This window comes from Nicotiana sylvestris, chromosome 1, assembly GCF_000393655.2.
Source record: "Nicotiana sylvestris chromosome 1, ASM39365v2, whole genome shotgun sequence".
In the NCBI taxonomy this organism is placed as follows: domain Eukaryota; kingdom Viridiplantae; phylum Streptophyta; class Magnoliopsida; order Solanales; family Solanaceae; genus Nicotiana; species Nicotiana sylvestris.
The window spans coordinates 62,132,297-62,142,589 of record NC_091057.1 but is presented as its reverse complement, the minus strand read 5'-3'; positions in this window follow the sequence as shown (position 1 = coordinate 62,142,589).

Below are 10,293 nucleotides of genomic sequence, written 5' to 3'. Positions count from 1 at the left end.
GGTAGCTGAAAAGATAAGTTGCTTAATTGCCAGGAAGCATTTGCGTTGTAATTTTCTATAGTGGAGTGCTCTTCATGAGGTAGAAAAGGACCAGAGATGAGGGATCGAAGAGTTGTGTTTTCGCTAAGCCAGGGATCAAGGTAATATGTTACATGTTGCTCATTTGATGTTCTCCATTTATAGTCTAGTTGACAGATTGCCCATCCAATCAAGATATTTTTTCTAAATAAAAGATTATTTTGGATGATATGGTGTTGAAGAATTATATTTTGGCAAAAGAATCTTGGCCCATAGTTGCATTGGATTTTGAAATAGGCGCCATGCAAGGTTGTCTGGGAGGGCCTTATTTTTGGTATCAAGCTTTTGTATACCTAGACCTCCTTCAGATTTCAGACTAGTAACATTGTTTTATTTTATAAGAAGCAATTTTGTTTTCTGGGCAGTGATGCCCAAAAAAAAAAAAAAAATCACTGGTATTAATTCAAATACGATCTAATACTTTTGGGGATGGAGATATATTGTATAACATGGTTAGGAAGAGTGTTAAGAGTGGAGCAAATAAGGGTTGTCCTTCCTACCATAGTAAGATGACTAGATTTCTACCACGCAAGTCTGTATCTTGAATGTATATAAATTGGAAATATGTGTTAGTAGGACTACGTAGGAAGATGAGAATCCAAGGTATTTTCCAAGATGGTTCCCTTCAAGCATTTTAAAATTTTGCAATACAAAATATTTTTCAGCGGTGGCACGGGTTTTTGAGAAGAATATTTTCGAGTTAGCAAAGTTTATTGGTTGTCCTGAGATGGAAGTAAAGAAGCTTATGGTGTCTATTATATAGTATGACAAATTTTAGTCGATTTTTTAGAAGTGAGTATGATATCATCAAAAAAGAAAATACCGGAGATACATGGCCCCCTCTGGACAGTTGTATGGGAGGCCAATGTTGGTAATCTACAGCCGCATTTATACTGCGGGAGAGCATTTCCATTGAAAGAATAAATAGGTACAGAGATAAAGGATCACCTTGGCGTATGCCTCTAGTTAGATGGAAAAATTCAATAGGGCTACCATTAATGAGGACAAAGATGAAAGATGTGGAGACGCATGACATGATAAATTGAATAAATGGTCCCAGAAATTTTAATTGGATAAGTGTTTGGAGGATGAAGGACCGTTGTAGTTTATCAAAAGTCTTTTCCAAATCTAACTTCATAAGCATATGAGGAATTTTACTTTTCATGTGCTGAAACTTAGTGAAGATTTCTTGGACAATAATGGTATTATCTGCCGCACATTTATTTTTTTGAAAAACTTGTTAATATGGTTTATAAATTTTTGTAAAAGTGGCTTGAGACAATTGACAATAATTTTTGTAATTATTTTATAGATAGTATTGCATAAGCTAATAGGACGATATTAGGTAATAGAGGATGCATTCTTATTTTTAGGGATTAGGCAAAGATACGTGGTATTTATTTGGTGCGGGATTTTATGATCCCTAAAAATTTGGTGACCAAAGGAAGTGACTGATTGTTGGATATCAGCCCAATATTTTGGTAGAAACATGACTGAAGTCCATCTAGACCTGGAGCCTTTAAGGCTGAAAAGAATTGATTGCTTCGAGAATTTCATGGTCTTGTAATGGAAGCAAGAGTTGATTTTGATTGTCCGGTGAGAAAGAGTTATGGGGGTAGGGGAATGTGAGTTAGTGGAGAAGGGTAGTTCAGTGGTAAAGAGTTTTTGACAATATTCAGAAATGTGAAACTGTACATGAGAGGGTTCACAAATCCAATTTGCTCTAATATCTTGTAGGGCAGTTATTTTATTTCTTCGATGACCTTGGGTAGTGGAGAGAAAAAAGAATTTTGTATTTACGTCACCTTGATTAAACAAAGTTATCCGGGATTTTAGTTTCCAAAATTTATCCTCCTATTGTAGGATGAAGTTGTATTCTCTAATTAAGTCTTGTTCTAAGTTTTGTAAAAATAAACTGGTGGTGTATTTGATAGAGGATTGGAGGCATTCTAATCTGGCAAGGAGAATTTTTTCTTGTTAAAAATGTTTCAAAATGTGTTTTATTCCAAGATTTCACGGTGGTGGTGAAGTTTTCAATAGCAGGCAATAGTTGAGTATGAGTAGACAACACTGAGTGGATCAATGTTCTAAATTCTAGACGTGAAGCCCCGATGGTTTCAAAACGAATTACTTTGTTGGGCTGGCTTCTATGGTAATTTAGTTGAAGCAACAAAGGGCAATGATTAGAGTGTGTGCGAGGTAGATAAGTAACTAGGGAATTTAGGAATCTATTAATCCATTCATAATTGGATATTAATCTATCTAACATTTCCAATATATGATTACCCATACTGTGATTATTTGTCCACGTGTAACGACTACCTTTAAAATATAAGTCCGCAAATTTACAATAATTAATATAATCAATGAAGTATTGAGATCTATTTAAATTGATATCCCTCCCGCCATATTTATCACCTGCTAAAAGTATTTCATTAAAGTCTCACCTAATATCTAGGGACCCTTAAAAAGGTCTTTCAAACATTTAAGATTCTGTCATAATATATTTCTATCTTGATAATGAGTGCTAGCATATATTGCTAAAAATAACCATTGTTGAGTATGGGGGCTTACCTTTATCATGCAGTGGTCTTGCTGAGTAGTTGCAAGAATGTCCACTGTGAGTGCCTCACGATGCAACAAAGGGACAATACTACCAATTGTCCCTCAGCAGATACTTGAGTCATGTCAGAGAATTGAAAATCCTCCCTAAGTACATGATGATCAGTGATGTGAGTTTCCAATAGAGCAACTAAATAAAGGCGATGGTAATCCAGTAAAGACCTAATATTTCGACGAAACTCGAGTGATTGAGCACTCCGGCAGTTCCCCCTGCATGTTTGGTTTTTGTTCATTGTTCCCCTCTCCCTGAACATGGAGCGAGGGAATCAGTACCACATTGTATTTGCCTACAGCCCGATTCGTGGTTGGCCTTATTCGTAGGGAGCAAGTGTGAAGATTTGGAGGACAATTTAGATGAAACTTTTTTGCGTGCTCCTCCTTTACCACAAAAACATTGAATCCTGCAAGCCAAAGTGGTTCTGGGCGTATGTTCAGAATGATCTATCGTTGTCGCTATTTCCTGCTGGAGGTCTTCGTTTGGTTCTTCTTGATTTGGAAGGGGTGGTGTGCTCAGTGGTGAGAGAGGCAGTTGGTCATGTGGCCCCAAGGGTGAGGTTGGGGGAGGTTAAGTGGTGGTAGTGTGTATGGTTAGATCCAAGGCATTTGATGAAATGGTTTTGGTGGAGGATAAAAGAAAAGTTGGAGAAGGTGGGGCTATAGGTGTGTGGCATCCCAGTAGGGGGCTGGGTTTGATGGTGGTTGGTATGGTGCTAGGTATGGGGCTTGTATCATGGACCAGTAGTACTGACCATAGATGACCATCGCTAGACAAATCCCCTCTGTGACTATTTACGTGAAGTCAATTGGATTTGTGAGCAGTATCGTGACCTCTTGGCCATTCACTTCATGGAGAATATGAGAGCATGGTCTTGGAGACCCACTTCCAACCATGATGTTGGTTCATTCATTGCATGGTTTGTTTTAGCAGTGAAGATCTGAGTGTTAGGATTCATGGCTGAGAGGTGGATTGTAAATGATGATAACGAGGAGGGGTGGTGGTTGGAATAGACGTGCTCGATGCATTGTTTATAGTAGGAGTAATAGAAATGTTGGAATTGTGAGGGTGAGTGAATTGATGATTGGGGGTGTGTATTTGTAGAGACAGTAGTGGTTGGGTTTTGGCGGTGAGCATTGGGTTGGGCTTGAGTGTAGTGTGTGTTGTGACATGGGTGTATGCATTAATGGTGTATTTTTTTCATGGACTGGATTTCCTGATCCAGTGGGAGTAGTATCGTATATTAGTGGTTCATCAGAGTTATGACTACTCTTGGTTTACTGAAAATAAGAGGAGATTTGGTTTGTGATTATAGGGCTATGTGGTGTTTGTAGGTCTGCTGACGTGGAGGCATGTGGGGTAAGTAAGTTATGATTGGCTGGAGAATTTACGTGTTATGTTGGTTCTATTTCAAGGTGGCTTTGTGGTTCAGGTTTTTGTAGTAGATCATTAGTATTAATTTGGGCTAGTGGGATGTTGGACATTGAAGGAAATGGTGGACAGCTGATAGGTTAGGCCTCTACGACGTGTTCGTTTGACGTGGGTGGGTCTTCTAATTGGAGATTTGCAAATTTATTTGAGTGGGTAAAATTTTGGAGTTCCCACTAGTTATATACCTTATCACATTTAGGGAGGGGATTACATGCATTTTCTGAAGATTGTGTATTTAAGTGCTTTAAGTTAGTGGACTTACCTATATGTGGTGCGTGAGGCACATCTTCGGCTTGAGTTGGCATAATGTCTGCATCAGGGAAAGTTGGTTGATGTGCGCGAGATTTTGTGATAGATTTCCTCAAAAATTATACTGTCTTGCACTCCTGGGATGGAGTTATTTCCTGTACTGTAGTACTGGTAGTGGATTGGAGAGAAGGAGAGGTAATTTTCAAGGTGATGAGCATTGTTTGTGGATGGATTAAAGTGGAGCAGTTCTTTTGCAAATGGCCTAATTTTCCACAAGCTGTATGCGGAGGTGAATTCCCTCATATAGAATAACCTGCTTGTGGGTGCTAATAAAGATGTGTGTTCTCAGGGATTTTTCTAAGGTAACTCCACACAAATTCTGGCATACTGGCCTCGTGTAGTTATATAGCTATAGGTATCAATTTTCAACACTTCGCTAATTTTATTGCCCATTTACTAGAGAATATCTAGGTCGTAGAATTCGATTGGAAATTCAGGGAGTCTTACCCAGAAAGCTAAGTACTTGAGCTTTGATGTGGAGGTTAGAAATTTTGGTTATCATTCTGACGGAGAGGAAATGGTTAAAAATGAACAAAAGGTCGTCATGTAGTGCTCTTAACATATTTTCATTTTTCTAAAAATTGAGTAGGAAGAAGTTTGATCCTAAATAGACTAGGGGTAGTTCTTCTGTAGGCTTTCACTGTGCATAGAACTTTTGTCGTAGTATTGATGGCCAACTTTACGCCCAAAAACCTTTACTATGACGAAGAACTAGCATGGTGAATATAGTTTTGATTTATCTTCAACAGTTAATGGAATGAAGTTGTTTGGGTCAATGGTGGTATCGCTTTCATCAGTTAATTCAATGGTATTATGTTGGAGGTGGGGATTGATGATATCGGGAGATAATTGTGTATTGATTATTAATTTGTTCAAGAATGAGGGGTTGTCAGGGTTTGTGGCATGTGAGGGTGGATCAATTTGCATTTTTGCATTATCTGGGGGTTCTGGGGATCTGGAGTTGGTTGTGTAGGGCTGTATTTCCATGATTAAACTAAGGAGATATTTGGTAGAGTGCATAAGAATAGTGCGGAATAAGGTGTATTAGTAATGCATGGATTAGTAATGCATGGATTAGTAATGCATGGGTTAGTAATTATCACGACCCCGGTTCGCCCTCCGTGAACTATCGTGACGGCACCTAGTCTCTACGACTAGGTAAGCCTAAATTGCGGGAAAAAAACCAAAATTTGCAGAAGTAAAAAAATTTAAAACAGAAGTAAAGTAGTAACAGTGTTTAAATGTGCCGCTCGGCATACACCATGTTTAACTCTCAATATCAATACATAAATCCAAGACCCGGAAACCCACGAATCACAAGCTAGGAAATGCTACATAGCTCTAACTCTGGAATGTCTAATAAGAACAGAAAATACAGAAGGGCTAAGTACTAAAAAGCAGGAATAGAAAGGGACTCCTCGGTCTGCGGACGCGGCAGATATACCTCAAAGTCGCTAGGGCAGTCGCCTCGCCTCAGGGGTGATAGGACTGGGTAGAAGTACCTGGATCTGCACATGAAAAACATGCACAGAAAGGGCATGAGTACACCACAGTGGTACTCAGTAAGTGTCAAGCCTAACCTCGGTTGGGTAGTGAAAAGGAAGGTCAGGGCCCTACTGAGGTTAAACAAAAATATAAGTTCAACAGTATAGAATAGAACAGTATAAATAAGTACAGCAATGAAAATAAAACAGGATGTACAAGACAGCAACAACTATACAGAGCAAGGTAAACACGGAAGGAAATATAACTCAGCAGTAATTATAATCAAATCGGGGATCTTCCAGGATACCGTCCTGTAGTCCCAAATACAATTATCCGATAAGTCTTTCGGGATACCATCCCGTAGTCCAACTCATAGTGCACGGAAATCTACCGGAATCCCGTTCCGTAGTCCCAAATATAAATACCCAGTACTGGGGGAATCTATCGGTGCATTCCCGTAGTTTCATATAATTGTGCAGGGGAATCTACCGGAATCCCACATCCGTAGTCCTAAAATAAACAGACAAGGGGGAGCTACCGGAATCCCACATCCGTAGTCCTAATGTAAATACACAGCAGCACCAGAAAATTATACAGAAATGGCAAATTTCATACTAAGATAAACAAGTGATTCTAGCCTAGCATGTTGCACAGAATTCAGGTAAGCACGCTGAACAATTAAAACAATTAAATCACTTAGACATGCTTTCCTAATCTAACAAATGGCTTAATAGGGCGAGTAATAGAAGCAGGAAAAGAAACATACTAATAAATACTTAAAGAAAACCGGATTTCCAACAATTTGCATAAGTACGCACTCGTCACCTCACGTACAAGGCAATTCAATTACCAAATATATCAATCCTAAGGGGAAGGTCCCCCGCACAAGGTTAGACAAGCCACTTACCTCGAACCGGCTCAAAATTAACCCGAGACCACGTTCTTGCCACTAGTACTCGACTCCAAATGGCCCAAATCTATTTAATTCAATTGCATAATGTACATAACACTTCAAGTAACTAATTCTACAATTAAAGTCTAAGCTGATACTCGAAATTATGTAAAATGACCAAAGCGCCCCTCGAGCCCACGTCTCGGAATCGGGTAAAATTTAAATTTCCAGATACCTCGCACTCTCACAAGTTCAGTCATATAAAAAGTACCAAAATCGGACCTCAATTTGTCCCTCAAATATCACTCAAAGATCTCCAATTAGACAAGCCCTAAACCCCCAATTACCACTAATTTTACTTAATTTTTGATGCTTAAATTGATAAAAAAATCATTCCAATAACGCGTTTAGGGACAAAAGACCTTACCCCAATGAACTCCTCTGAAAATCTCTCTTGAAAAGTGCTCCACAAGCTTCTTCCCGTTTTGAAAAAGATGAAAAATGGCTAAATTTCGCGAAGGCAAAAATTTATATGTTCTGCCCAGCGATTTCCGCATTTGCAGCCCTGGGACTGCATCTGCGGTCCCGCTTCTGTGAGGACTTCGTCACATCTAGGACTTTCACTTAAATGCCAACTTTCGCAGCTGCGACTCCCCATCCGCAGATGCGGTACCACTTCTGCGGTATGATCACTACTTCTGCAGTTCCAGAAGAACTCCCAAAATTCCGCTTTTGCGGCCACTGAGCCACTTCTACGGCGCCGCACCTGCGGAACCCAAACTGCAGGTGCGGTTATGAAAGAACCAGCAGCTGAAGCTGCAACTTTAACTCCAAAATCTTTCCGTCAACCATCTGAATTCATCTCGAGGCCCTCGGGACCTCAACCAAAGGCACCAACAAGTCACAAACCACTACCCAAACTTGTACCAATCCTTATAACACCTAAAACAACATTGAAACCTCGAATTAACCATGGATTTAAGCCTAAGAACTCCAAAATTCTCAAAATACGCTTTCGATCAAAAAGTCCATCAAAACCTCGTCCGAATGACCTGAAATTTTGCACACACGTCACATTCAATACTACGGAACTACTCCAACTTCCAGAATTCGATTCCGACCCTCGGATCAAAATCTCACTATCGGACTGGAAGCTTCAAAAACTCAACTTTTGGCATTTCCAGCCTAAATTAGCTACGGGCCTCCAAAACACAATCCGAACACGCCCCTAAGCCCGAAATCACCCAACAGAGCTAATGGAATCATCGGATTTCCATTATGAGGTCGTCTTCACACTGTTCTGACTACGGTCAACTTTCCAACATTTAAGCTCTCATTTAGGTACTAAGTGACCCAAAACTCTCCGAAACTCAAAGCCGAACATCCCGATAAATTAAAATAGCAGAAATAAACTCGGGGGAAGCAGTTAATAGGGGATCGGGGCATTAATTCTTAAGACAACCGTCCGGGTCATCACATCCTCCTACACTTAAACATTCGTTCGTCCTCGAACGAGCATAGAGACATACCTGAAGTAGTGAAAAGATGAGGGTAACGGCTGCACATATCCTTCTCGGTCTCCCAGGTCGCCTCCTCGACCGACTGACCCCACTACTGAACCTTCACTGATGCAATATTCTTTGACCTCAGCTTTCTGACCTTCTTGTCCAATATTTCCATTAGCTCTTCAATATAGGATAGATCCTTGTCCAACTGGACTGAACTAAAATCCAGCACGTACGACGGATCACCGTGATACCTCCGGAGCATCGAAACATGAAATACCGGATGAACTCTAGCCAATCTGAGAGGTAAGGCAAGCTCATAAACAACCTCCCCAAGACGCCTCAATATCTCACAAGGGCCAATAAATCTCGGATTCAACTTCCCTTTCTTCCCAAATCTCATAACGCCCTTTATGGGCGAAAATAGAAGCAGAACTCGCTCTCTAATCATATAGGAAACATCACGAACCTTCCGGTCCGCGTAACTCTTCTATCTGGACTAGGCTATACGGAGTCTATCCTGAATCACATTAACCTTCTCCAAAGCATCCTGAACTAAGTTTGTGCCCAATTATCTAGCCTCACCCGGCTCAAACCAGCCCACCGGGGATCTACACCGCCTACCATATAAAGCCTCATACGTTGCCATCTGAATGCTGGACTGATAGCTGTTGTTGTAAGCAAACACTACCAATGGCAAGAACTGATCCCAAGACACTCCAAACTCAATCACACACGCATGGAGCATATCCTCAAGAATCTGAATAGTGCGCTGGGACTGTCCGTCCGTCTGAGGGTGAAATATTGTACTCAACTCCACCTGAGTACCCAACTCATGTTGAACGGCCCTCCAGAACTATTATATGAACTGAGTACCTCTATCAGAAATGATGGACACTAGAATACCATGAAGACCAACAATCTCCCGAATATAAATCTCTGCCAACCGCTCCGAAGAACAAGTATTACACACAGGAATGAAATGAGCGGACTTGGTCAGCCGATCCACAATCACCCAAATAGCATCAAACTTTCTCAAAGTCTGTGGGAGCCTAACTACAAAGTCCATGGTGATCTGCTCCCACTTCCACTCCGGAATCTCTATCTACTGAAGCAACCCACCCTGTCTCTGGTGCTCATACTTCACCTGCTTATAGTTGAGACACCGAGCTACGAATCCAACTATATCTTTCTTCATGCACCTCCACCAATATCGATACCTCAAATCTTGATACATCTTTGTGGCACCCGGATGGATGGAATACCGCAAACTATGGGCCTCCTCTAGAATCAACTCTCACAGCCCATCAACGTTGGGTACACAAATTCGACCCTGCATCCTCAATACCCCATCATCACCAATAGTCACATCTCTAGCATCACCGTGCTAAACTTTGTCCTTGAGGACAAGCAAATCAGGGTCATCATACTACCGCTCCCTGATGCGATCAAATAAGGAAGACCGAGAAACCACGCAAGCTACAACCTGACTGGGCTCCGAAAGATCCAATCTCACAAACTGGATGGCTAAGGCCTGAACATCCATCGCCATAAGCCTCTCCGATGCTGGTAAATAAGCAAAACTCCCCAAACTCTCTGCCTGGCAACTCAAAGCATCGACCACCACATTGGCCTTGCCCATGTGATACAAAATAGTGATGTCATAATCCTTTAGAAACTCCAACCACCTCCTCTGGCGCAAATTTAGATCCTTTTGCTTGAACAAATACTGCAAGCTCCGATGGTCAGTATAAATCTCATAGGGAACCCCGTATAAATAATGGCGCCAAATCTTCAGGGCATGAACAATGGCAGCTAACTCAAGGTCATGAATAGGGTAATTCTTCTCATGTATCTTCAACTACCTGGACGCGTAGGCAATCACCCTACCGTCCTACATCAACACCGCTCTGAGACTAATCCTTGAGGAATCACAATAGACTGTATAAGACCCCAAACCTGAAGGCAATATCAAA